Source organism: Sebastes umbrosus, chromosome 6, assembly GCF_015220745.1.
Source record: "Sebastes umbrosus isolate fSebUmb1 chromosome 6, fSebUmb1.pri, whole genome shotgun sequence".
NCBI classification, from domain to species: domain Eukaryota; kingdom Metazoa; phylum Chordata; class Actinopteri; order Perciformes; family Sebastidae; genus Sebastes; species Sebastes umbrosus.
Genome location: NC_051274.1, coordinates 31,657,673 through 31,684,322, shown reverse-complemented (window position 1 = coordinate 31,684,322; position 26,650 = coordinate 31,657,673). Strand labels below are relative to the sequence as shown.

Below are 26,650 nucleotides of genomic sequence, written 5' to 3'. Positions count from 1 at the left end.
AACTTTATTTATAGTGTTCATCCATGTATCTTCTCGATTATTTCCTTCTGTGCCACACAAATATATCTTGTCCTGTCATTTTCCTCTATGATACCTACATCCTAAACAACCAGGCTACATTTTAATAATAGCTTATATAATAATATGTCATATTGTGGTTAAGATGTGCAAAATAAAACACACAAAAGTTTCCTCACTTTTGAGGAGAAAGCCTCTCCATCCTGCACACCGGCACTTTGAATACAGCACGGCTAAAGCGCCTCCCACTGGCCGATCTGAGTACCAGAGCTCCCGTGCATGCTTCATCAAACACCTGACCAACTTCTTCTCTTGATATTGGTCTCATTTTAAAACAGAAAGAATAGCTTTAAGGCTTTATAGCATTAATACGGTTTGTCTGAAAACAATGCAGCGGTGTGGTAGGATGAATAAGGTGCAGACAGAGTAGAGAGGAGAGCACTAGACATTTCGAGTCCTTTGAGGTGTCACATAAGTTAACAAATCACTCAGAGGGGCCGGTAAACTAGAATTTGCCATTAAATATTCTGTAAATATTTAATGAAATGTCCCTTTAATTCCATTTCATGTGAGAAATCGGGTGTCATCGCTCAGAAAGGTAGCAGCCAGTGTGATCTGTGACGGGTTAAATGATCCACTAAAGACACATTTTTCTGACAGTCAGTGCTTATTAATGGGTGTTAAATTCAGACTTTGGTTAGGGGGGCCTCACATACTAAATAACCCCTTATTGGCCCCGCTTGGCCACTCTGTCTGTGACTGTCTCTTAACAAAAATCTGTGAATATCAGTCTTGTTTATTTAATTGTTTTTAAAGACATTCAGGGCGCATTTCTGTTTTATTGGCAGCTTTACAGCGAAGATAAAGAGGGAATATGGAAGATGGATGATGTGACAAACTCTGAATTCAAACTGCATGGTGAGTACCTTTGCAAACAAGCCACCAGTTTACGTCAGTTTGTCAGCAACATGTCCAACCAATCCGTGAGTTTATTTTCCAACTAAAACCCGAGATGATTTTACCAGATATTCCCTCTCTTTGGTTAAAAGTGTGCCAGTCAGCTGAATAAGCAGCTGCAGTGTTTGGTTAGGAGGAAAAAGCTGCAGGGCCTCGATGGCGACGCAGGAATGAGAATAAACTGTTCTCATTCTTGTCTCACTTTTCATTAAAACTTTTGTATTTGCACAGTTGCACAGGTGAACTATCCAGGGGGGGCCTTTCCCTTCATGCTTCGACACCACCAGCCAACCAGGAAGTTTTCTCAAAAAATTCACAACAATAAAACCTCCAACCAAGGATATCCTAAATAATGGATTTACACAAAAACCCAAGACAACGCCTTCAAAAAGCAAATACCTTTTATCGCCATCTGTAGCGGGCACCTGGGAAGGTGGGCTTTGTGCGGAGCGGAGAGAGGAGGGAAATCACGTTTTTTTGGCGCAGACAATGTGAGCATTTAAATAAGAAATGGAATCTGAGCCCCGACTGTTTACCTTATTTCTCAATTCCCACACCAGTTCATGAAAGCAACACACGGACACAAAAAAAGGAGATTTTTTTTTTTTTTTTTTAGGTGTAAAGAAAATAAAACACCCCAGGAAATGACAAGTTTCAAACCAGAGAACAGTGGCACACGTCGCCGTATGATATGTGATGATTGTATACAGTCTCCAGTGTACTCTCTCCGTCTCCCTATCCATCTGCGCTCACTTGTCATTTTCACTTTCCGTTTGCTCGCAACTGAATTGCAGGGGAAAATGGTAAAGAATTTAATTTCAGTCACAAAAGAAAGGCCTGTCTGGCCCTGAACTGCGTGTGACATAAAACAGAAGTATGTACTGTTGAGGCTAGACGGGTCAGCCAGGCATCAACAGCGGCATCAGTAAAGTGGCGGCACAGTGGCAGGTGATTTAATGGTTGTCACAGCGGCGGTAGAAGCGTACGGAGACAGGATTCCAGTCAAAGCTAATATTTGTGATGAATCACTGTCACGCCAGAGGTAAATGTAACACTAATAGACATGGGGAGATCTACTGTTAGCTGGTTTTGCTAATGAGCATATTCTTTCAGAGAGGTGGTGTCACTTCTGCGTGCTGGTTCCATACAGTAAGGAGAGAAATGAGGGGGCTTATATTGGATTGGGTGTAATGAGAGTGTCATAGCCATGCTGCTGAGAGGAGCTCGGTTGGAGGAGCTCAGACGTGTGCTACAGTAAAGCACGGTGAGGCCGGAGATGCTCAGGTTGTGTTGTTGGAAGACCATTTTCATAACTTTGACAACATAAATATTCTAAATGGGGCTCCTTTGTATTTTCTGTTCCAGTTGTTGGTAAAGTGGCAATCATTTTTATTTAAATAAATGTTTGTTAAAGCTGCAGTAGGCGAGATTGGAGCAAATATGATTAAAAAAAGTTATTTTCATAAAATGGTCAGTATATCGTGACAGTAGTACATGAAACAGGTAACCTGACAAAGATCATGTTCCTCCCGGGTGTCCTCCGGTGCTCCTAACGGCATTTGCAAGATTTCACAGACCGGAGGAAAACAAGCAGTAAGAGCTGATCTGAGGTCTGCTGTCCAGCTGCCATCTATGAGAGCCGGCCATCAATCACTCACGAACTCCGTCCAAACGGCCAAACTAGGCAGCGCTGATCAAATATGAATCAATATTATGTTACTTTAATGCCTATTTCTCTCCTCAGATGTTTTCAGAATCATCTTGTAGTGCACGGTTTAGCTGTAAAATTAGAACGTTTGTGACGCCACCGCCATGAAATCTGGTGAAGGAACGCCAAGTTCCGGTCACATGAGCACATCCAATAGGAACGCTCTCTCAATTAAAATGACCTGTGATAGATTTTTTTAAAGCCTGAAAACAGAGCCATGAGGAGGTGCAGAAGTCTAGTTTTCTCTCAGAACACATGAATTACAATATGCTGAAAGGTTATTATGGAATTTTTACCCAATGATGCCAAATATATACTACCTGCTGCCACTTTAAGTCACTATCTAGTATTGCAATATTTATATATTTGCAGTATTACAAACTGTGTGTCTGTGGAAAAAAATGCTGTATAGTGTTTCTCCGTTGTATACACACAAAACATGGAACACGCACAATTCTGAAAACTTCAAGTAGCAACAATTTTTTGCCATTTTCAGAGCACGGTCACACGTGTGCGAATGCTTGCAAGTAACCATCGCATGCTGTGATTTTCAAACTGAAAGTTCTCCAAAGTTGAACTCGAATTTGCTTCGCAAGCGGAAGCAAATGTTTTTTCGCCGCTTTGTCTCGCATAGAGTCAGAGTGAACGGGAGGCGAATATTAATTTTGCGCATGTGATACCGATTCAATTCAACCGAAACTGTTACGGTTCTTTTTTAGAAACGATACCCAGACAGCTTTGGTCCAAGTTTACTTCTCTGGGAAATTTTTATCACTATTTTCACTACTACTATTTTAAGAGATTAATGAATAATGCTAACATTGATTAGTTGCTGTCCTAATGTGAATACTTCTTTCACTATTGCTCATAGGAAAATTAGGAGAAATCTCAGCGATGCCACATTTTCAGCCTCCTGATACCTCGTAAGCCTCTTCTGTATGGCGCTGCCTGGGATGAGTCTTTCTGTGTGGAGGGGGGATTTTCTTTTTGCTGAATGGCCAGTGTTTGGTTTCCTGTTGAGATCAGCCAGCTTTGAATCAGGTGCTGTGATACTCCACGTGTGGAGAGTTTCTTCATGTCGGAAGGTCACGGGGGAAGTTAGTGCGACAGAGTGGCTGCGAGAGACTTTCTCAGTCAGGTGAGAAGACTCTTCAGCTGACTTTTAGATTCAGTTTTCATATGAAACTAAAAACCTAAGGAATCTATTGGTACCAACCATGTCATACTAGCTTGTTGAGAAGGAGGCTAAATAACGCTCCAAAGTCAGAATACATTTTGGCGAGGAAAAACTGGCATGGCCATTTTCAAAGGGGTCCTTTGACCTCTGACCTCCAGATATGTGAATGTAAATGGGTTCTATGGGTACCCACAAGTCTCCCCTTTACAGACATGCCCACTTTATGATAATCACATGCAGTTTGGGGCAAGTCATAGTCAAGTCAGCACACTGACACACTGACACACTGACAGCTGTTGTTGCCTGTTGGGCTGCAGTTTGCCATGTTATGATTTGAGCATATTTTTTATGCTAAATGCAGTACCTGTGAGGGTTTCTGGATAATGTTTGTCATTGTTTTGTGTTATTAATTGATTTCCAGTAATAAATATATACATATATTTGAATAAAGCAGCATATTTGCCCACTCCCATGTTGATAAGAGTATTAAATACTTGACAAATCTCCCTTTAAGGTACATTTTGAACAGATACAAAATGTGCGAATAATTCGCGATTAAATAATTTAATCGATTGACAGCCCTAGTAAAAACCTTTTTTTTTTTTACTTTATTTATTTAATCTAATTTTACTATATTTTTTTCTTCTTCTCAAAAGAGGTATATTATTTCCTGTTACGTTAAGGTTAAACAGTCAAAATGTGAAATTCTTTTCTTATTAGCACGTGTAGTGCAGCCCGGTCGCATGAAAAGTAAGATTTTATTGTGATGTTTGTGACGTGTTTTCCGTACTTATGTTACGTTGTTTCCGTACGTATTGTACTTAGTTTACGTGCTTATTTTAAGGCCGACCAGGTTTAAGGTTTTCCTAAACCTAAGTTTACTAAGTGGTTTTGTTGCCCCCTGTTGGTACTGCTCTCCATCTGCAGCTGGTACTCCTCTGGTGGACAGACCAGGCGTGATATCGGGTTGGGTAGTTGGGTAGATTTAAGATTTTTCCAAACCTTTTTTTTAAGCTTCTTTTAAAAAAAAAAATACATATCCCATGATGATCCAGCTGCACATTAAAAACATTTCTGTTATTAAACGACAGAGGGATTGTGCAGCCATGACAGAGGTGCAACTATAGTTTGAGTCGAATCTGCAAAAAAAGCACATCAATTTTAAAGTCATTCCACCCTTTCCAGCAGCTTTAGTTGAACCATAAAGTCAGACAGCGATCATATTTCATTTTCAAGTACTGGTGCCAATGTAGATTTACAAATGTGCCTATATAAACCAGAAACCACAGAAAAGCTCAAGTCACTGATCTCACAATTATTTAGTCCCTCTGGCCATCCACCCAGTCTTTGAACTGTATCTTGTGAACTGAGAGCGCCGTCCTCCATTGGAACGAGACGTGGCAACACCACATGATATTGCTCAACCCACTGAGTATTCAAAATTACAATGCGGTCTGTTGCATTTGCAAGAGCTGAAAAAAAATATCCTAAAGCCTATCAAAGTCTGATGGCCTAATTTGTCTTGTTGGGGGTCTCACTCAATCCCCTGCATCCAAGTAACACACCGTGCTCTTTCGCTTAGTACTCCCTCCCAACACATTCAGCCCGAGCCCTCAATTGCTTGTTTAACTTGACACATAATTACTGTGGAAATATTTGTGTATTTTGTACGAGTGCCACAGTCTGCATTGCAACCGACTGCCAAGTCCTCACAGCTCCCACTGCAGCTATCGCAGCCAGAATCCCTGATTAAAACAAGATGCTTTCATTTGGGCCAGCTTTGGAAGAAATCACTCCCAGAGACGGGCCTCTCCCTGCCAAAGCCCTGCTGCAAGTCGGGTTTGCCATGTGTGGCAAAGCTGACATGCTCATTGTACCAAAAGAGCCTTTTTTTTTTTTTTTCTTTAAACCCAAATGTGCTACTGAATCAAGCCCCGCTCCATCAAAGTGGCGCTCAGAGAGAGACCACAGTGTAACTCAGGTCAACATGAAACATCGCTCTTAAAACTGAGCCGGTTGTTATTAAAATCCCATGGAGTCTGAGGTCATCTCTGCAATGTTTCACACAGTGCCCTTTAATTTAATACTCATTTAATAACTTTTTTATATATATGAAGAGGAAGATAAAATGTGCATGAAATAAGCACTTTTAAGGAAAGGAAAAAAAAAACTGAATCTGATCTTCAAGAAACCAAAGTAAAGCCCTTAATGCTACGCTTACATTATTGATTAAGAGTTTTAATAATAACATTTAAGGGGTTTGCCATAATCTTTTTTTTTTAATTTAGGCATTCAATTCAGACATTTAAAGGACCAGTGTGCAACAATTATGGAGACCGATTGGCAGAAATGGAATATAATATTAATAAGTATGTTTTCTTTAGTGTATAATCACCTGATAGTAAGAATCGTTGTGTTTTTGTTACCTTGGAATGAGTTGTTTATATCTATATAGTGAGCGGGTCTTCTCCACAGAGTCCGCCATGTTTCTACAGTAGACCCGAATGGACAAATCAAACTTTTCCTGCTTGGGCCGGAGTCGATAACACTACTCTCAACATTGATTTATTTGTCACGTAACTTCTGTACTTAAAACTTACACCGCTTCCAGAGTCATTTTAACCCAAACCACGATCTTTTCATAGACCTAACCAAGTAGTTTTATTGCCTAAACCTTACCAGATAGTTTTATTGCCTTAACCTAACTATGTTGATTTTTTTCCTAAGCATAACTAAGTAGTTTTCTTGCCTAAACCTAACCAAGTCAAACTTTTCCTTAACCTAACTAAGTAGTTTTGTTGCCTAAACCTAACTAAGTAGTTTTGTTGCCTAAACCAAACCAAGTCGATCTTTTCCTAAAACCTAACTAAGTAGTTTTGTTGCCTAAACCTAAGTAGTTTTATTGCCTAAACCTAACTAAGTAGTTTTCTTGCCTAAACCTAACTAAGTCGTTTTCTTGCCTAGACCTAACCAAGTCAAACTTTCCCTAAAACCTAACTAAGTAGTTTTGTTGCCTCAACCTAACCAAGTCAAACTTTCCCTAAAACCTAACTAAGTAGTTTTAATGCCCAACCCTAACCAAGTTGATCTTTTCTTAAACCTAACTAAGTATTTTTTTGACGAAACCTAACTAAGTCGTTTTATTGCCTCAACCTAACCAAGTCGAACTTTTCCTAAACCTAACTAAGTAGTTTTGTTGCCTCAACCTAACCAAGTAGTTTTGTTACCTAAATCTAACCAAGTTGTTTCCTGTGAAGACGGAAGTTTATTTTGAAAAGACTGTATGCATGTCATGAGTAGAAATTGACACGTGTTGCTGGACATTCGTAGGAAAACGCACAAACAATCTGGAATAACTTTTCTTAAGATATCATACGAACCGTTGTATATGAGGATACGTTGAATTATGAATTCATAAATGTCATGAGAATAAGCTGTTCATGGCAGCTGCGACTACAGACGGTTAAGGAGAAAAGACGCTGGGTGAAAATGTCCTCTGACAGGTTGTGAAGTCACTCTCACGCGGCGGCGGTGACTGGACGTCTGAGGAGTCAGGCTCCGGCGCCAGGTCGACCCGTCAGCTTTGACTCACCAGCAGCGCAAATCAACAAACTCTGAAGAGTCGCTCCAGTTTCATCCTGACACCTGTCATGCTGTCAACTTGAGATCCTAATTTGTTTGTTTGAAACGGTTCATTTGAAGTCCCAAGTTAATTTCTGGACCAAACAAAATCTTCTCTTTTCAGCAATAACAATCTTTCTGTACTGTAAAGCTGTGAAATACAGTATTACAACACAAACCCAAGCAGCAAAAAAAATAAGTAAAACACACCACTTCAATCAATGTTGGGGGCCACTTTCATGTAAATTGGGACCTCATTCACAATATCCAAAGCAAATTATCTTCATTAGATTTCCAAAACCATGCCACTGATTTGTCAAGCTGTGAATGATAATGAAGTTGTCTGGTTAATGAAGGGCTGAAGATGCAGGCTTTCACAATCATGATCATCTTCTATATAACCCTTATGAATATTTAAGGATCTTAATTCTGTATATAATTGCGCACCAAAGCTTGGCATCTCTATAGACTTCACAAATAAAATATGTAATGGAGGAGACAGAGCCAGCTATATTTCATTAATCATTGAAATTAATTAACTGGTGGTGATAATATAGGATGTTACACTTGCGGGATCCATGGAAAACTGTGAAGAAGTAGCGGAAGGTGAAATTATACACGTGTGATTATTCACAGAAACTCACTTACACTTTTAAGTTGCTCAGTGTTTGTATCCCGAGGCAAAAGGTTGCCTTAGATTATTTTTGTTCCAACAGGAGAAAAAAAAAAAGCTTTCAAACATGCGTGATATGGCGTGTTTAGCAGTAGGAAACTGTTAATTTATGTTCAGGCTGCAGCTGTAATAAGGTTCATGTCATTGAAGGGGAAATAAATCATCTCTTTTGTCTGCAGCAGAAGTGCACGTGTGACTCATGGTTGGGAAAACAGGAAGTAAAACACGCTCGGCCGTATTGTGATCCTACCTGGCGTTTCCCAGAAACAGCTTCGGGAGTAAAACCGGAGTGGATTTGAGTGTCATGGTGGAAATCCTCAGTCAAATAAAACAAAGTGGGGCTGCATCGATGCTCTGTCTTGTTTTATATGATGGCTTGAAATAAATGAACTTTAAATGGAACCTTGGCAGGGACGCGGGCTATTGATCGATCGGAGCAGGAGCTGAAGTTTAAGGGCACAGCTTTCCCGGGGCTGGGGCTGTAACTGGAGTAATGAAATTGATTAGGCCAAGGGAGGGTGACAAGCCAGTAGAGTCAAGCCCTTGATGTAAGGAAACAAGAGTGCCATCTAATTGGGGTGTAATATGGGTCTTTAGAGGACATTAAGCACACAAGTGGCGGAAGGGAAGCCACTCTACTGGATGGAGCCAAGATGATGTTGCACCGGTGTTATTATTTTGTAATTATTCACCCAGCTGATTGGATTATGGGAGTCAAAACCAAGAGTCCAGCCAAGGGTCAGCTTATACCCAAACTGTACTGTAGTAGCAGCATTTAAAGCAACCTCCGCTCTCTCTCTCTCTCTCTCTCTCTCTCTCTCTCTCTCTCTCTCTCTCTGCCGCCTGGTGTTTCTGTGAAAGCACCGCTCAAAGGACAAGAAAAAAATAAACAGTTTTTCTTGTAGTAGTGATGAACATGAAAGACCCATTCCACTCTAAAATTAGGAATGGGAATTGATTAACATAATTAATCGTGATTAATCGCAAATTAATCACCCATATTTTATCTGTTCAAAATGTACCTTAAAGGGAGATTTGTCTATTTTTTAATAGTCTTATCAACATGGGAGTGGATAAATACGCAGCTTTATGCAAATGTATGTATATATTTATTATTGGAAATCAAATAACAACACAAAACAATGACAAATAATGTCCAGAAACCCTCACAGGTACTGCATTTAGGCAAACTGCAGCCCAACAGGCAACAACAGCTGTCAGTGTGTCAGTGTGCTGACTTGACTATGACTTGCCCCAAACTGCATGTGATTATCATAAAGTGGGCATGTCTGTAAAGGGGAGACTCGTGGGTACCCATAGAACCCATTTACATTCACATATCTGGAGGTCAGAGGTCAAGGGACCGCTTTGAAAATGACCATGCCAGTTTTTCCTAGCCAAAATTGTGCGTAAATTTGGAGCGTTATTTTAGGTTTTCTAGTTTAATATGATGCCAGTATCTTCAATCTAGCTTTAAAACTGAGCCGGATACAACCTAAAAATCGCAAGTTGCGTTAAAGAAATGAGTGGCCTTAAAACAAATATCTACTGTATGTCTTTTTAAATCCTGTTTGTTGATGCTAGGTTTCAATGTCTGTCTTCATTTATTTTTAATAGAGTGTGGTGAAGCCAAAGACAATTTTTGCACATTCTCTACAATAAAGTTCCCAACTAACTAACTAACTAACTAACTAACTAACTGACTCATGATACAAATCACACAAGTGTGATATGGAGAAACTAGCACATAAACCTTTGAAACAAAACATATCTGAAGATTTATGGATTAGCAATTTTTCAATGCCGGAGAAAGAATAAATGAGCTTTTAAGTGTTTATTGAAGTTGTTTGTGGACAAACTGGATCAAGATGTTGTGGTGGAGCTTTAAAATCAGTGCCAAACATTGTCAGTTTTCCCCCTCATGTGTTACTTGACCCAGTTAGGTTTTCCCAGTAAGAATGGATTTGATGATTTGCTGGTCAATAGTCATCGAGACATCAAGGGGATAATTTAGCTACATGTTGTTGAAAAATGAACCAAGTTTGTTTTTTTCTAGGTTCTAGGACTGTCCCACATACCATTTTTTGAGCTTGGAAGCCTCGGTGAGTAATATTCGAAGGTATTTGAAGTTTCATGGCGCAGTAGACTGACATGTTCTTCTGTCCGTCGGTCTCCATCTCAGACATTTCAGTGACCCGGGATAGCGCCGCCGCCGCCACACACAAACAGCGAAATCTGTCTGAGAATAACTAATAATAATTAATGCTGAATATGAATAATGAATAATGTTGTTGGATTATTCCTCATTTCATGGGCTATTTGGGGATTCATAATTTATTATTACATACTTTTATTAAAAACAAAAAAAAACATTTGAATACTGATTTGGAGGTTGATTACCATGGCAACGGTCAAAGCTTCGAAGCATCCGGTTCCATATCACCGTTTTGTCAACAGCATTCATACTATATTTCAATGTGAAGAAAACCCTAGACTAGAGCTGCAACAATTAATTGATTAATAAATTAAATTAATTGCTACAAACTATTTTGATAATCTATTAATCGTTTTTGAATATTGTTTTGAGAAAACAGTCAAAATTCTTTGATTCCAGCTTCTTAAATGTGAATATTTTGGGGGTTTCTTTACTCCTCTATGACAGTAAACTGAATTTCTTTGAGTTGTGGACAAAATAAGACCTTTGAGGACGTCATTTGGGGCTTTTGGGAAACACCAACCGACATTTTTCACAATTTTCTGATATTTTATAGACCAAACAACTAATCGATTAATCGAGAAAATAATCAACAGATGAATCGTCAATGGAAATAACCGTTAGTTACAGCCCTAGTTATAACACGGGCAGTTTAGTTGATTCAATTTAATAGATTTGTATTTGCTTGTTGTCTGAATTAAACACAAAACAACGGCCTTTTGGTTCAGGATAGATACTATAGGGAGATACTGATGAGTGATTTCACCACCAAATAAAAACTATATCCCAATTAGTTATACAAAAAGAAAAGTCATTAGAGCTGCAACAATTAATCGCTTAATCAATTAGTTGTCAACTATTAAATTTATCGCCAACTATTTTGATTATCGATTAATTGGTGTGAGTCCGTTTTTAAGAAAAAAAAAAAAAAATTCTCTGATTCCAGCTTCTTAAATGTGAATATTTTTTTGTTTCTTTCCTCCTCTGTGACAGAAAACTGAATATCTTTGAGTTGTGGACAAAACAAGACATTTGAGGACACACCGATTGACATTTTTCACGATTTTATAGACAAAACAACGAATAGAGAAAATAATCAGGGGATTAATTAGCCATGAAAATAACCATTAGCCCTAATCTAGACGCATAAAAAGAATCACTTTTCAATCAAATCCAGCCTGAGGAAGTCTGGACACCTTTTGACCCGCGAACCAACAAATCAGCGGCGTCATTATGAACTCCAGAGTAACTGTGGCCGGGATCACGGGGAGTGCAGTGTCCTCCTGCCAGCGGAGGCCCTGTCCAGTACGGGGGCATTTATCTCCTGGCCTGAACTGTCTCACTCAACAGGATGGCCAGAAGTTACGGTGCATTACAAGCACTTAGCGTAGTGATATCAAGGTTCACCTCCGATTTCCAATCTCAGGCCAGAATAGTGGGCTGGGAGGCCGTCATTAAAAAGCCATTACATGCCCATATTTCATATACCAGTCTCTCCTATGTTTCAAGGTGTTAAAAGCTCAATGTATATTTCCTCTATATTTAAGCGGCAGGACAACGGAGCAGCACATAGCATCTCACTAGCAGCCATTGACCTTGGCCTAGCCAGCCTTCATTAGCTTTTAGACACTTATCAGTCATAACTGGGTTTGTCCTCTCCGCAACGTTTCCTCCTTCACTTCACTTAGGCTGGAAAATAATGGCTGAAATCCATTTATCTGCCATTTCCAACAAGTGCGTGACATTAACAAATTATCTACTTTTCACTAAGTATGGCCAAGGTACCCTCTAAAGGATTCCTCCACTCCGCCGGCCAAGGTCAGACCTTTTTAGAAACTCACTTTTTTTTTTCTCTTCTCTCTTCCTCCTGAGCTATTTTCTTTCCTTCCCATCTTTAAATATTCATTCTGCTTTTGCGTGCCGGGCTGTGAGATTTTATGAGCACTATCAGCCATATTTCTCCAAACACACATCTTTATTTGTTTTTGATTATTTATGCTCCACTCTGACTTTATAACTCACATCCCTAGGAAAACATTGATCCGAGAGGCAAATGAATCTAATTAGGACCTCTTTCTTCTGTGCTGAATATTGACTTGTTTTGAAAGGTGCCTCTCCATTTCAAGCGAATGTCTCTGGAATGCTCTGTCCCACTCTCTTTAAGGAAAACTTCTAAACGCTGATGAGATATTTTTGTCCATAAATGCGATCCATAGTGGCGCCTGCTCGTTCATAATGTATTAATTGCAGGATGTCATCAGTGCACTAATTTCCTAGCTCTCAGGAACTCAAAGGCACCAGTTGTTTTTGCAGATGTTGTTATCTTAAATTTTTTAAAGCCCCCCTCCAGTGTATTTAGACTTTTTTATGATATTTCATTTTTATTTGAGTCATTTCCTGACTAAGTTGATTAGTTTTTTTTTGATAAATAACTTAATTTTGTGCTCAAAGTTTTAAAAAATGAAGGTTGTTGGTGAAATGGGAATATGACGTATGACTATAGTAGAAGATGCGGGTCAAAGGTCATCCTCCAAGCTTGCTCAGGCGCACTCATGCTTGTTTGCGTCTGAGCAGCAGCAAACCGATAAATCTGTTTATCTGTCAGTTTGTCTTTGTAGTTAGTTAGCTAGTTAGGTGTAGTTAGCTAGCCCGGCTTGTTGCATTAGAAAACTGAGGGTTTATTTTATTTTTAGTTTCCTCCACTAGTGTGTTTATTTTCACAATGGCATTTGGGTGCGCGGTGAACAGGTGAAATCAACGCAGTGGATTACACGAGATCCCACCGGCGGAATAAACACAACACACTGACTGTCTTTCTCACTCGCTCTCTTCTTTACTGTCTCCTCCTGCTGGAGATAAGTTAACGGAAAGCAGCCGCTACCGGAGGTTTGCGGGCCTCAAACAGGTCCGAACGACGGAGAGCGCACAACTTTCAGCCTGAAAGAAAACAAGAGAAAAAGTCGAAATAAACAAATCACAGTGCAGCTGAGGCGAGAGCAGCCGGCGCTGGTGGACGGTGCACCTCCAAAACGTACCGAAAACTTTCAAACGGCGGACCTCGGCAACATGTCTATCCGTCCGCCGGTGCGCTGTGGCCGGCGTGCGGCGGTGCGGCTCCTCGCTGTAGCAGCAGCAGCCAGACGGCCGCCTCGCCAGGAGGAGACGGTGAAAAAGAGAGCGAGTGAGATAGAGTCGGCGTGTTGTGCTAATTCTTGTCTCATTTGTGGTCTGATCAACAGTAAATTAATCTAAACTGGGTTGAAAAACGATGCAATCCCGTTGCCATGGTAATGAACCACACCCTCATTCTCTGTTTGAGAAAGAACCAAAAAACAGGAAGTAAAGCTGTCTGGAGGGGGGCTTTAAACATCCATTATGAGCAGAGAGACATGTAATCTCTCCTCCAGGGCTCAGCCTGTCAATCTATAGCCGACGAGGACAGTGAAGGAAGCGATGATGTACCATTAGTCAGGAATCATATCAGCTAAGAAGAATCTTTGTTCTTGACACAGAAAACTTGTGTTCCATCTCGATCAGTGAGGAAATGGGGCCTGGCGAAGCGTGCGTCGCCTCGCATTTGTCTTGAGCCGCCGTCCCAAGGCACCGGTGCTTGTTCACAGCAGCATCACGCTGCCGGCGTCTGATGAAAAGCCTCTGCATTTCGCCCCATTTCGCACAAACCCCCAATTCTAAAATGTTCCGGCGCAATCCGTGTCGTTGATTTCTATTTAAAAACGGTCATGATTATTTTATTTTGTAACATTAATGGAAGTACATTTGGGGTGTGGAGGAGGGGAGGAGGAGGGGTGGCGGCGAGGCATTTGCAATTCATATTCCCCTGCATGATTACATTAAGAGTATGTTCTGTCATATTTGATTAATGCATCGTGTTTTCCTTAAAACAGGATTAAAATATGAAAACCGACAGAAATGAAGCTATTACAAAGAATGATCAATTTTTAATAATCTACTCAAGGAGGGGAGAAAAAAATGAAGTGCTGCTCAGAAATGCACAGATCGGGATTCTGCAACATTTTGTAATCAGTGTTGGGCTGCAAAAAACAAGCTTTGTTTAAGACACGGACACAATTAACATGAAAGGCTGCCAGGCCCAGCTTTTATGGCTTTTATGTTATGAAGCTTGAATTAGTGATATTACTAACCGCGGTTGCCAGGTGTACATGTAGTACCACAATGCATATTTATGTTAAACAGATTCTGTTACTTTACTAGCATGTTTTGGTGTGGAAAAACAATAAAAAAAATTCTCCTTTCTTTCTTAAAGAGTCTCAAAAGAATCCACACAAGTCGGCGGAGATTCACAAATATATTTCCTTTTTTAAAATGCTGAGTTGATGTACAAATGATGATGTATGAGTTGTAAATTGGAGGCACAGATACAGATAGAGATTTACAGGTACAAATCGCTCTGCATTTAGTTGTGCAGTGTTTTACGAGACACAAGTCACGTGATATTTTTACGAGTCACGTGCTCCCTGTATTTGTGGATTTTGTGTGTAACAGCTAGGGCTGTGTATTGGCAAGAATCTGGCGATACGATACGTATCATGATACCGGGGTAACGATTCAATATATTGCGATTTTTTAAATTAAATTTTAGGAAAACTGTCATAGAATAGAGGACATACCAGAAATACATCATTTTAGAATAGGCAAAAATAACATGTTCATACTACATGCAAAAAAACTGCATGTGATTATCATAAAGTGGGCATGTCTGTAAAGGGGAGTCTCGTGGGTAGCCATAGAACCCATTTACATTCACATATCTGGAGGTCAGAGGTCAAGGGACCCCTTTGAAAATGGCCATGCCAGTTTTTCATCGCCAAAATTTAGCGTAAGTTTGGAGCGATATTTAGCCTCCTTCGCGACAAGCTAGTATGTCATGGTTGGTACTAATGGATTCCTTAGGTTTTTTAGTTTCATATGATAGCAGTATCTTACTCTAGGTTAATTAAAAATCGATACACTGTTTTGGAGAATCGATATAGTATCGCACAACAGAATATCGCGATACTCGTGTATCGATATTTTCTTACACCCCTAGTAACAGCACGCAAAAGAGTCTCAAAAGAATCCACACAAGAAGTTGGAGCTTCATAAATATATTTCCTTTGAAAAATAAGTTGATGTACAAATGATGATGTACGAGTTGTAAATTAGAGGCACAGATACAGATACAGGCTCCAGGATACAAAAATAGATTTACAGGTATAAATCACTCTGCATTTATTTGTGCATTGTGTTTTACAAGTTACATAACTTGACATTTGTTTGTGAATACTCATGAGACTGTTTTGACACCATACTTTTCAATCTCCCTTTAATTTACACAAGCAATCATAAAGTTTAATGCACAGTCTTTAATTCCAACGGGTGAACGCAAATGAAAACATAAATAACCCTGAGAAATACAGGCTCAAATACTGGTAGTGCTTTGTGTGAAAAGTACTTCAACTGTCAGTTCCTTACGAGCGTGTACTACATCACCAGTTGTACCTTTTTAGATGTGCTCTTTGTTACGTATTCTGAAATACATTCTCAGGAAAATGTTCTCTATTAATCTCTCACAGGGAGACATTTTTCACACACAAGCAAAAACTACCGCGTTCAGTCGGATATTTAACCTTGTAGAAACACTGCAGAAAAAGCAGCTCGAGCTCTTTTGTCAATGTCAATAGCCGTTTTTTAAACAAAGTGTGTGTGTGTACTGGAATAAAACGTGGGCCTCCAATTCCACTGTCAGCCATTTAGCCTGACCATGGGTGACTGTGAATTAAAAAGAGGGGCCTTTATGTGCGACCCCGCAGCACAAAAGGCTACATCCATAACTTATAGAGACAGGGAGGCCATTAGCCGCCACTGCCGGGCCACCTTTACATAATATGGTGTGTGTGCGGACTAATCACTGAGCTGAGGAGTCCAACTGCTTTAAGTCTGTACTGTATATACACTCCGTCCACATGCAGGGGAGACGAGGTAGAGTCCTCTTGGCGTGTCGCAGAAAAGCATTTTCAGGAAGAATCCTTCCACTTGGCTGACGATTAACCCTCTGAGATCCACTTTACAGTCTTTCGGAGGCTTTAAAGCTAGAGCGTAAGTACAGATATCAGATGAAACTACAACCAACCATGTCATGCTAGCTTGTTGTGAAGGAGGTTAAATAACGCTCCAAACTTAGGCTAAATTTTGGCGAGGAAAAACTGGTTCCCTTGACCTCTGACCTCTAGATATGTGAATGTAAATGGGTTCTATGGGTACCCACGAGTCTCCCCTTTACAGACATGCCCACTTTATGATAATCACATGCAGTTTGGGGCAAAAAACATGCAGTTTTTTCATGCAGTATAAATGTGTTATTTTCGCCGATTCTGAAATGATGTATTTGTATATGATGTATTTTGATCCAATCGCTTGCAGAAATCTCGAAAATATCCAACGTTTTTGTTACCAAATCATAGCATGGCTTTTCCTATGGTGTTCCTCGAGGTCTTGGTGTCTTAATGTGGTATTTTGGAGGGATTTTTGATCATTTTTATCAATTCTCAAGAGGTTAAAAAAGGTTAAATTTGGCACCAAATCTGTGTAACAAATGGTATCGACCCCAAAAATTGCTGCAACAATTTATGAGACATTAGTGAGCGTAGTAATGACCATCATATACTTTTATCATAATGTTCTAAACCCTTACTCACTTTTACTATTCATTCATTCAAATTTATTTCTGATTTCATGACTATAACAACTTGACACACAGTGCTGAGCTGCATCTCAAATGAATCTTCAGGTTCCCAGCTTTCAGATGATGTACACCACTTCTATGTGGCATCTACTGTTAACCTGCTATCTCCCCCTAAATACCCTCTAAAAGAAGACTAAAGTCGGGTCTATTGTGGGTCTCAGAGGGTTAAAGTCTGCTAATCCTCAGTTAGCTTTTATCATGTGAGATCAATTGACCGTTTGTGTGTGAATGGAAGCCTGTTTCTCCAAAACAAATCGCGTCCATATGGCCTCCCGAATGCGGCGGGGGACAAAATCAAAATGTCTCTGAAAAGCCAATTATTAATGCTGAAGCGGTGCTTTTTTTTTTCCTGAGGTGATTTAGGAACCAGAACCACATGGGCCGGGGTGACGATGCTTTACAGAGGAAGTTCCAACAACAAACTATTAGCAGCTGTCAATATGGCAGAGTGTAAAGTCCATATGAGCTACAGGCTAATCGGGTTATAAATTACTTCTTTACAAAGATGTTTTTTTTTCCTTCTTACTCTTTTCCGCTGCTGCAAATACTTCCTTTATTTCTTCTGTTATTTTTAATGACACCTTTTATGTTTTACCACATCGCACCAATAAAACAAAAAGAAGTAAGCAATATGAGCAAAATGGAATTGTTTTGGATATTGCTATCCCGCCGCTAACCTTTCAAATAAAATGAAACATAAGTGTCTCTGATTGTGCTTATCTGAAACAGTTAGACTCTCTATAAATGTTGCTACTTGTGCAGAAAAGCAGGTAAACGATACCGTGTGTGCTGCTTAAAAAGGATTTGCAAACCATTTGGCCTGACTGCTCTTCATATTACCTTAATGTCTCCCAAAAGGCCAAAGCCCAAGAATGAATTATTGATAGCCATCATATGGATCGCACGCTGTGGCTCCACATGCCTATTAGAGGGTTTTGTTCATTCATTTACGCTAGCTTGGACTGCTGCCTCGGAACGACGCATCACTCTTCTTCTTTTACTTTTTTATCCATTAGCTGTTAACAATAACTGACTTTACGCGAGGTTGCTGAGTTTCCAGCAAAAACAAAGTAGTGGGAGTCATTTTGCAATGCTCTGCGGTCGCCTGTAATTTGACCTTTGACGTCTCTGGTTTAGCCTGCTTGTCCATTTAGGCTTCTCTCCGTTTCTGCATGGAAATTGGAAAAAAGGAAACACTTTCTGGTGAAACAATAGTTGGAAATGATAATCGCTAAGTTTGAAAAAACAGAAATCTAATTGTGCGGATGCCCCCCGGAGACCAGTATTGGACTATCTTATAAAAGGGCCCACAGTATCGCAGCTATGATTTATTGCTGAATTCCAGTCATTTTCAATACATTATAGTCTCCAAATTGTGTTTAAATTGAGTGTAGAGGAGAAAAGGCCATTAGGAGATGCAGAAATGAAGATTATATTTAAATATTCATGCACTCGGTACCTTATTATTGAATCTGTACACTAACAAAATCAATATTAAGTGCAGTTTGACATAAATTTATTTATGAATTTCGACTTTCTAAGTACTCGCGTTTTTTCGCTCAAAAAAAGGATGAGCATAATGCTGTAATGATATCAAAACAGCGTGTCAGGGTGCATTAGTCTGGGAGTTTATGAACCCGCACATAAAAACTCAGGAGCGTCCCCGTGGAAGTGCTTACTAGGCAGAAATGTCGCTTTTTACAAACATCAGTCATTTTACAGCCCTCGTATCGCAGCGCTGCTCCTCCCGCTGTGGGTGATAGTTAGAGAAAGATGCAGTCATCTTGTTTGTCCTAAATGAGATCTTTGCAGTAAGCCTACTTGTATTAAGGCCCGGGAGTGGGGACTGTGTAACATTTAATTAAAATGGATGTCTCTCGTTGTGTGCCTAACCTGTCCCCCTAACTCCCTCTTGTTTCCAGGCCATGTCTTTGTTTAGACAACAGCCCAATGTGACACTTATGACACGAGGACGCCGTGGTTCAGAGGATTTTCTTGTTGCATGAGTCTTAATACGGTGGCATAAAATAACATGTGATTGGCTGTCCCTTGCTGAAAGCCTCAAGGAGAATTATAAATATACTGCCAGTAATAAAATATCAATGTCTTTTCTTTTTTTTATATTGTGTCACTGAGAGTTTCTCATTCATGTCACACGTGCTCTGTGCACACGTACGTACGCTGTTAAAATATAATTAATTTCCACAAGTTTTTAAAACTCATCCTTTTGTTTGTTGTTTTTTTATAGAAATGTGAAGCAAAGTTAAAAGGCTCTTTATTGGAGGAGCCACATCTCTGGACACAAGATGATGCCATAAAAGCAGGAAGGCATGGAAAAGCAAAACATCAATCTGAACTAAGAGGGGGGAAGCAATAAATCAGAGAATCATAGCCTTCTGCCCCGCCTTTAAAATCATTTAAACAGATTCAAAAAGCCTGATTCTGCTCCAGTCTGTCTGTAAGCACCCTTATAAAGCCTTTATGTGCCTTAGACACAGAGGATAAAAACCACGAAACCTTATTGAGAGACAGGAAAAAACGATGCCCCCCGCTCCTGTGGGGAAGTGGATGCTTTAGTATCGGTATCGGGATCGCAGAGCGGAGATGAGTAAGTAAGGATCAAGGAAGTCGTCCATCCAGAGCATTCCTCTAATATGTTTTACAAACCTTTTCAGGTCTGTTTCAACGTCGAGGTCCGCTTGCGTCCAGAGTTAAAGGATTTATATGAGTTTATCAGATGCTAAGTACATCTGCACTATTACAATTTCCTTATTTCCTTATTTAGAAACATATATCAGCTGCTCTGCTTTAACTCAATGCCGGTAGATGAGAGGGATAAAGACGTATAAGTGCGTATCAATCAGCGTACAGTCTCTCGAGCCACGTCATGTATCCATGTTGTCCTTGTTTAAAGTTTCCCCAACCTTTACTGAGAGAAACTAAATTACTTTTATCTATAAGCATGGGATCTAATCCATATTGAAGTATGGAATAGACAAAAGCATCAGAAACATGACCTGCTACAAAAGGACAGCCCGTAAAAACTTCATGTCCTGTGGTGTTTTAAAACGTATCTCCGCTACAGAGCTAACACACACAGTGCTGGAAAACATGTGTGGAGGAAAAAGGAAACTGTGTCGACAGTAAGTTGAGGGGAAAAAAAGCTTTTGACTGCAAGTTATCTGAGTGAGCGTTAGACGGACAGATGAAGGAAATAGAAAATACGGGTTGTAAAGAAATACATTTGAGTTTAAAATAAGAGAGGAACCCGCTGGATGTACCTATTCTTCTGGACTTGTGTGAAAAATATTAAATTTTTCAACAGTGGTGGCAGTAACTGTACATTTACTAAAGTGCTGTACTTAAAGGGATAGTTTGGGTGTTTTGAAGTGGGTTTGTATGAGGTACTTATTACCTCGGCACGCCCCCAGTTTGGAGAAACAGACAGGAGTCGCGGCCGGCAGCAAAACATATTTTAGCCACCTAAAAGAAAGGCCCACCTCAAAAAAAAAGAATATCAATTTAAGTGTACGCTATATTTAGAATATTTTCACCACTTTACCTCTCCGTCAGACAGCCCTTTCCAAACAGGGAACTGACGCCGTTATCTATGCTCTCTTCAAAGCCACCAGACTCCCTTGATAAAAAAGTAATTTTACCTCGAAGAACACGCTGCCTTGATCGGTTAGTTACCTCCGCCAAGGCCAAAGGCATAGGAAGGAGGTTATGTTTTCACCGGCGTTGGTTTATTTGTTTGTTTGTTTGTTTGTTTTTTTGTTTGTCTGTTAGCAGGATTACAATGGAGTCTGGTGGCTTTGAAGAGAGCATAGTTAACGGCGTCAGTTCGCGTCAGAAAGGGTTGTCTGACGGCGACGTAAACTCAGTGAAAATATTTTAAATATAACATACACTTGGTGGGCCTTTCTTTTAGGTGGCTGTCCCCGTCCAAGGGTAGAGTACAAGCAGGGAGGCATCTGATTGGTTCTTTCCAAGCGGACCGCGAGGCAGTGATTGGTAGACGTTTTTACAGGATTACAGCAGCTATACAGACAGCTCTTTTCCGGTCCTTTTTCAGGGCTCATAAGTAATGGATCACTGTCGGGGTGTAAAGACCATTTCAACCAATATAACAAATAGTGTAGACTGGATAACATCGTCAACCCTGCCTTTAAGTAAAGGATCTGAATACTTCTTCCACTTTCCCTGGGAATCATCACTGTAGATTTTACTGTATTTAGGTTTAGTTGTTTTGTTTTACCTGCTAACAAAGGCAGCATCATGTCTCTCCAACACTCCAACACTAATATAGAGCGGTCTTACCATCAGAAATAATCAGCATATATCAGATACGGAGTTCAGTTGTGGATGGTTGGATGGTGGTTTGATAAAACATGATAATAACATGAAAATATCCTGTTACTGTATGTGAGAATATAAAGGATAAAGGTTCATAGATGTAGCTCAGCAGCCAGAGATTGCATCTTTTGTTTTTTTGGCATTTACTGAGGTGACAGAAGGGTGATGATTTATGTAAGAAAGGATAGAAAACATATATAACATGAGTCCACATTACCTTCAAATGGTGTTTTTTTTTTTTTAAATGTACTGAAGGAGCTGATAGTAAGAAATAGTCCTCAGAATGAAAAACAGCGCTAAAGAGTGTGAGTAATAAGAGCTCAGTGTGTTAAACGTGATGCTTTGACAAAAATAGATTTTTCTACATTTCAGAGATGTGAGACAAATCAAATCTGATAATAAGGTAATAACTATGTAGCTTAGGCAAAATGTGCAAGTTGTTAATGAGGGGTGAATACTTTCATACGGCTGTTTGGAGGGAAACACATTCAGCTCATTCACATTTTTTTGCCTGAATATCTATTTTAGACGCTCTGTGATTGAGGTTAGTTGAGACGTTTTGAGTGAAAGGCTCTCATTGTGTTGTGCGACAAAGTGTTTTTCAATGGCGCCGATGTGTCCTCTGTCTGTTTCAACCCCTCGGTCCTCTTTCATCCCTGTTCACCCAAGAAATGGAATCATAAAAACCATTCATGCTAAATGAAAAAGGGGCATCATAAAGCCGCATTACACTGGAGTACACTCCTCTGCACCTTCCATCCTTATCAATATCACCCCTCGTCTCCTCGTGCATCTCTCTTAGCCCCCTCTTGAAACAAAGCATAAAAGCCTTAGAAAGAGGCACAGTCTGTCATTCCTGTAATATAAGATAAAAGTCTTTAAAAGCTAAAGGCTCAGCCTGTTTTTTTTTTCTCTCTCTCCTTCGAGCCGGCGGTCTTTAAGGCTGCTCCTCAGGATTAGCAGCACGGAGAACTATATATTATTTGCAGAAGAGCTTAGCGAGCAGAGTCTATGCCTATACATATAAGTCAATTTATATTAGAATTTCCATACATGCATTTTCTTGTTACCGTCAATATGCAAAAATGGTACTCACTAACAAATAATGCATAATGTACTGGAGGCAGGGCATCAATAACTGCATTTGAGCTTTAAAAGAAAATGCAAAAAGGCAGAGCGTAAAGACGGGCAGTATGAAATACACAACACATTAAACACGCAAAACGTCAAAAATATAAAGATGGGCTCTTTGCTCGGGAGACAGCGAGTCATTTATCTATAAAGAGGAGGAGGAAATAAAAAGCTTCCATCCCCGAGCTGTTGTGTATTTCATTTACTAACAAAGTCAGGTTATCTGCTCACAGACGACTCTCTCTTCCTCCTAAACCAGACCTCCACCACCGGGGAGGAAGAACATTTCTCATCAGCTAAGCTTTTAATTTAAAGGGTAAAACACATGATTTAGTCCTAAAAAAAGGAAGCTGTCTTCTGTTAAAGATCCACGAAGGAAAAAAAAAAAACTTAAAGAGCAGCAGTTTGGGGAAGCACTCTTGAATACAAAACCTGTCAATGTACACCTCCTTCGGGCACTTTGGTACACCACATAACACATGTTCCTCTTCTGCCGGCTGGCTCCGAGTGGAGCGGATGCTGTGTAGTTTTGTGGTGAGGTGTACTGTTGCTTCTGTTGCATTTTCTCCCACTGGTTTGACATTCAAGATCGCTCAATTATGTATGAACGGCAAGCAATATCCTTTACCATCAGGCCCCAATGTAACATATTTCATTTTCAAGGGCTGCAGAGCACAATCAGACCCTCTGTGTAATTACGACTTATTAAAAATGATTCCAAATTATCAGCGGATCTGTGGGCTGGTTGTCTGGGTCCAAACCGAGAGCTGTTGCACTGTATTACTCGCAGAATAACTTCCCATGGGTGGATGGTCTGTCAACAAAGATCCCTGTCCTTAGATCACTGAACACTACAGATTAATTAAAGGAAAATCAAATTGAATTTGTACACATATATATATATATATATACAGCGTAATGAGACAAGGAGCACCCTTTTTTTCAGAAATTAGCAGCTTTTGGGAATACGCATTATTGGAACCCTCGATGACTTGTTGCGATACACTTTAAGCACTTTCGTGACTAGTTTTCGCTCCCTATGCACAGTCTCATAATGAGAAAACACAGTTCAGCAGAGAAAAGACATCTCAAACAGCATGTTTACCCTTCACACAACATGGAGGGATTAAAAATGGATGAGCACCCCCATCCATTATTTCAACCTCCAAATGGCAAAATCTGTATAAAGCTCTGAGTATCCGTCTGGGTGAAAATAAATAAATCAAATATGCACTTCCTGCTTTTTTTTTTTTCCTGCGTAGTATACGGTGCCGTGTTTGTGTGAGGGCACATCCTGCTCTTGAAAAACATGATGAGCCTTCTAAACGTATATAAATAAACCAAAAGTTTTTCAATTAGCTTTCGCATCTTTTCTGTTAATTCAAATGATTTTGTCACTTTTCCGGGGCAGTGCATATAATATTTAGACTACTCCCAGCTCCCGTTCTCCCAGCTGAATTTCCCCTATCTGAAGTATTCTAATTTGCCAACACAGCGGTGTCAGAAGTGATTTTGCCGCAAAGTCACTAATTATATGCAACATCAATGCGATGTGGGGAAAACGTTAAAAATTTAGCATCACAAGACAAATGGAAAAATGCGTGCTGAAACAAGGAAAAGAAGCACTAACATTCACAGTTTTTCAATGAATAATACATGCCTTTTTTTTTTTCTCCTCACATGGACTCACAAGCCCAGACTGGCTTCGGTGTCACTCTCGTCTTTATCCTAAAAAAAATATGACTTTTTCGCATGCAGCACTGCTGTTTGCAATCCACTCATTAAAGCAGTTGTTGACGCCATAAGGGCATTGTTCTATGGGCTGATTTCATTAGCAGCCCGTGTGTACAGAACTGGAAAAACAATTGGAGTAAAAATAAAGAGTCATGGGTTGACTATAGCATGTGTACAATTCAAACTCATTTCTACGTGTGGAAATGTGCGTAAGGTTTTTCCTCCCTCAGCATGAAAACAAGCAATTAAAACAGTGCTTTTCACTCCTGCAATATGAGGAATGAAATTATATTTAAAAGAGGTTAGAGCATTTTTTTAGCTAATTCTCTTTAGGGATGCACCGATACTGGATCGGATATCGGTGACAATGGGGTCGATGCATTCAGCTCAATTTTATGTTTGTATACTATATATATTAGTCACTGCAATTTTATTTCCTGTTAAAGTTTTGACCAATTTGTTGCTGCATTAACGAAGCCCAAACTTGAATTGTAATGTCTGTTAATTTCTAAGATTGTTGGTGTACGATTTATTATTTTAATAATAAAGAACAATTAAATAAATGTATATTTATGGGTCACATTTTGCTTTACAAATTTAGGAAAGCTTTTTTATGTTTAAAGGGACTCTATAGAAGAATCACACATTGCTTGTTAATAGTGACATCTGTGGCCGTTAACTCAGCTACAGTCAGCGTCTTGTTGCTTGCGCTTGTGCTCGCGTTACGTAGATGTGAGCGAGCATTGTTGACGTTAGTGTACTCCACTTCTAACCGAATATTTGCTGTGGTTGCACACTGTTAGCCCTTTAAAAGCGGAGCTGAAAATAAAGGCACTCGCAAGCGCGCATGTCGTCATATCCTTTGGATTTTCCTGGAAAAAAAACGGCCTTGATTCTTCACATTAAAAGTAGTCTACAGGCTGATAAAGGAAACCCAGAAGTCGTGGAAGGTTTTTTTTTTTTAGGTTAAGTTACAATCTGTTTACACATTGGCAATAAAAAATATTTAAAAATATTTATACATGTAAAACCTTACATACAGTCCCTTTAAGTCCAGCCTGATGATGCCCCTTACACATAACAGAATGATCCCAGTTACATCCACACAGTGAGGCATACAGATTATTAATCAAACACTGGTATCGGATCGGTACTCGGCATCAAACCCAGGTATCGCCATCGGGACTGAAAAAGTCGGATCGGTGCATCCCTAATTCTCTTTGCAGAAGAACAACGTTATAGATAACATCAACTATCTTGTAATCACCTCACCTGTCTGCAACAAGACTGAACCAAAGTATTTAGAGCCCTGTGGTTTATTGTGGCTCCCCAGCCGCTCGCCAAACAGCAGCCATGTGTTGCCGTATAAAGGTGCAGCGAGGAGGTTGATAAACTGTTGGTGCGTCAAGTTGATAGCAGCGAACATGACCCGCCCTCTGAACTGCGCTAACCAAGACTGACATGGCGGGTCGTCGTTGGACCGACAAACAACTTTGCTTTTGTTTTTTGAAGGTATTTTTCATGGCTCCCTTCGCGCAGTAATTATATTCCAGATCATTATGCGTTGTAAAGTCTATTGACCCCTTGTAAACTTATATTTACCAAGCCGGAACAGTTAATGAAATAGTCTTTTAATTAGCACTCCTCTTAAGGGGTGGGACATCTGAAAAGGGGTGCCTGTTTTGTTTTGGCTTTGTGGTTGACTGAAGGGTGCAGATCCACTGTTCTGAGATAAAACAGTAATATCTTAATTAAGACGTGTGACGTTTAACTGTTAACAGTCGCAGGCGCTTGCGTGCACCTCTGTGCCAGGGGCGGCACCTGCAGTACAGGAATATTCACCGCACTATGAATCAATAAAACAATATCATAATTTCTTCTTTTGTTGTTTTGTTATTTTAGGGCCAGGTCGTTTTTCAAGCTTGACTGATTGAAAGTGGTCTGACTACTCAAGGTAACAACTGGAGAGGGGGTGGTGGTGGTGGGGGTGGGGGTGCTGCTTGTATAATGCAGTCTTTGGCAGGCTCTCTCTTTGTATTAGATACATTAGGACGGAAATGTGCACTAACTTAAAAATGCTCATGTGAAAAAACATGGAATGTATTAAATTAATGGTCTCTTTTGCCTCGGGGCAGTAATGAAAAGGGACCCCCAATGAGTTCATTTTTCACGGCTTTGGTTATGCATTCAACACTCTAATTGAATTTCAATGTAAGTTTTACAAAGTCTTTATTACGGTGACTGTTGATGTAAATTTCATGTGATCCATCGCGGGACTTCCACCCATTAAGTAATTT

The 26,650-nt window shown here is 39.9% G+C and overlaps 1 long non-coding RNA gene across 1 annotated transcript; it reads right to left on the bottom strand.

Moving 5' to 3' along the window:
- Positions 1-2,881: 2,881 nt before the first annotated feature.
- LOC119489777 lies at positions 2,882-24,916 on the bottom strand. The gene is made up of 3 exons (XR_005207250.1): positions 24,906-24,916; positions 16,994-17,004; positions 2,882-3,022 (listed from the first exon to the last, which is right to left on the bottom strand). It is a non-coding gene; the product is annotated as an uncharacterized LOC119489777 (long non-coding RNA).
- Between the last annotated feature and the right edge of the window lie 1,734 nt (positions 24,917-26,650).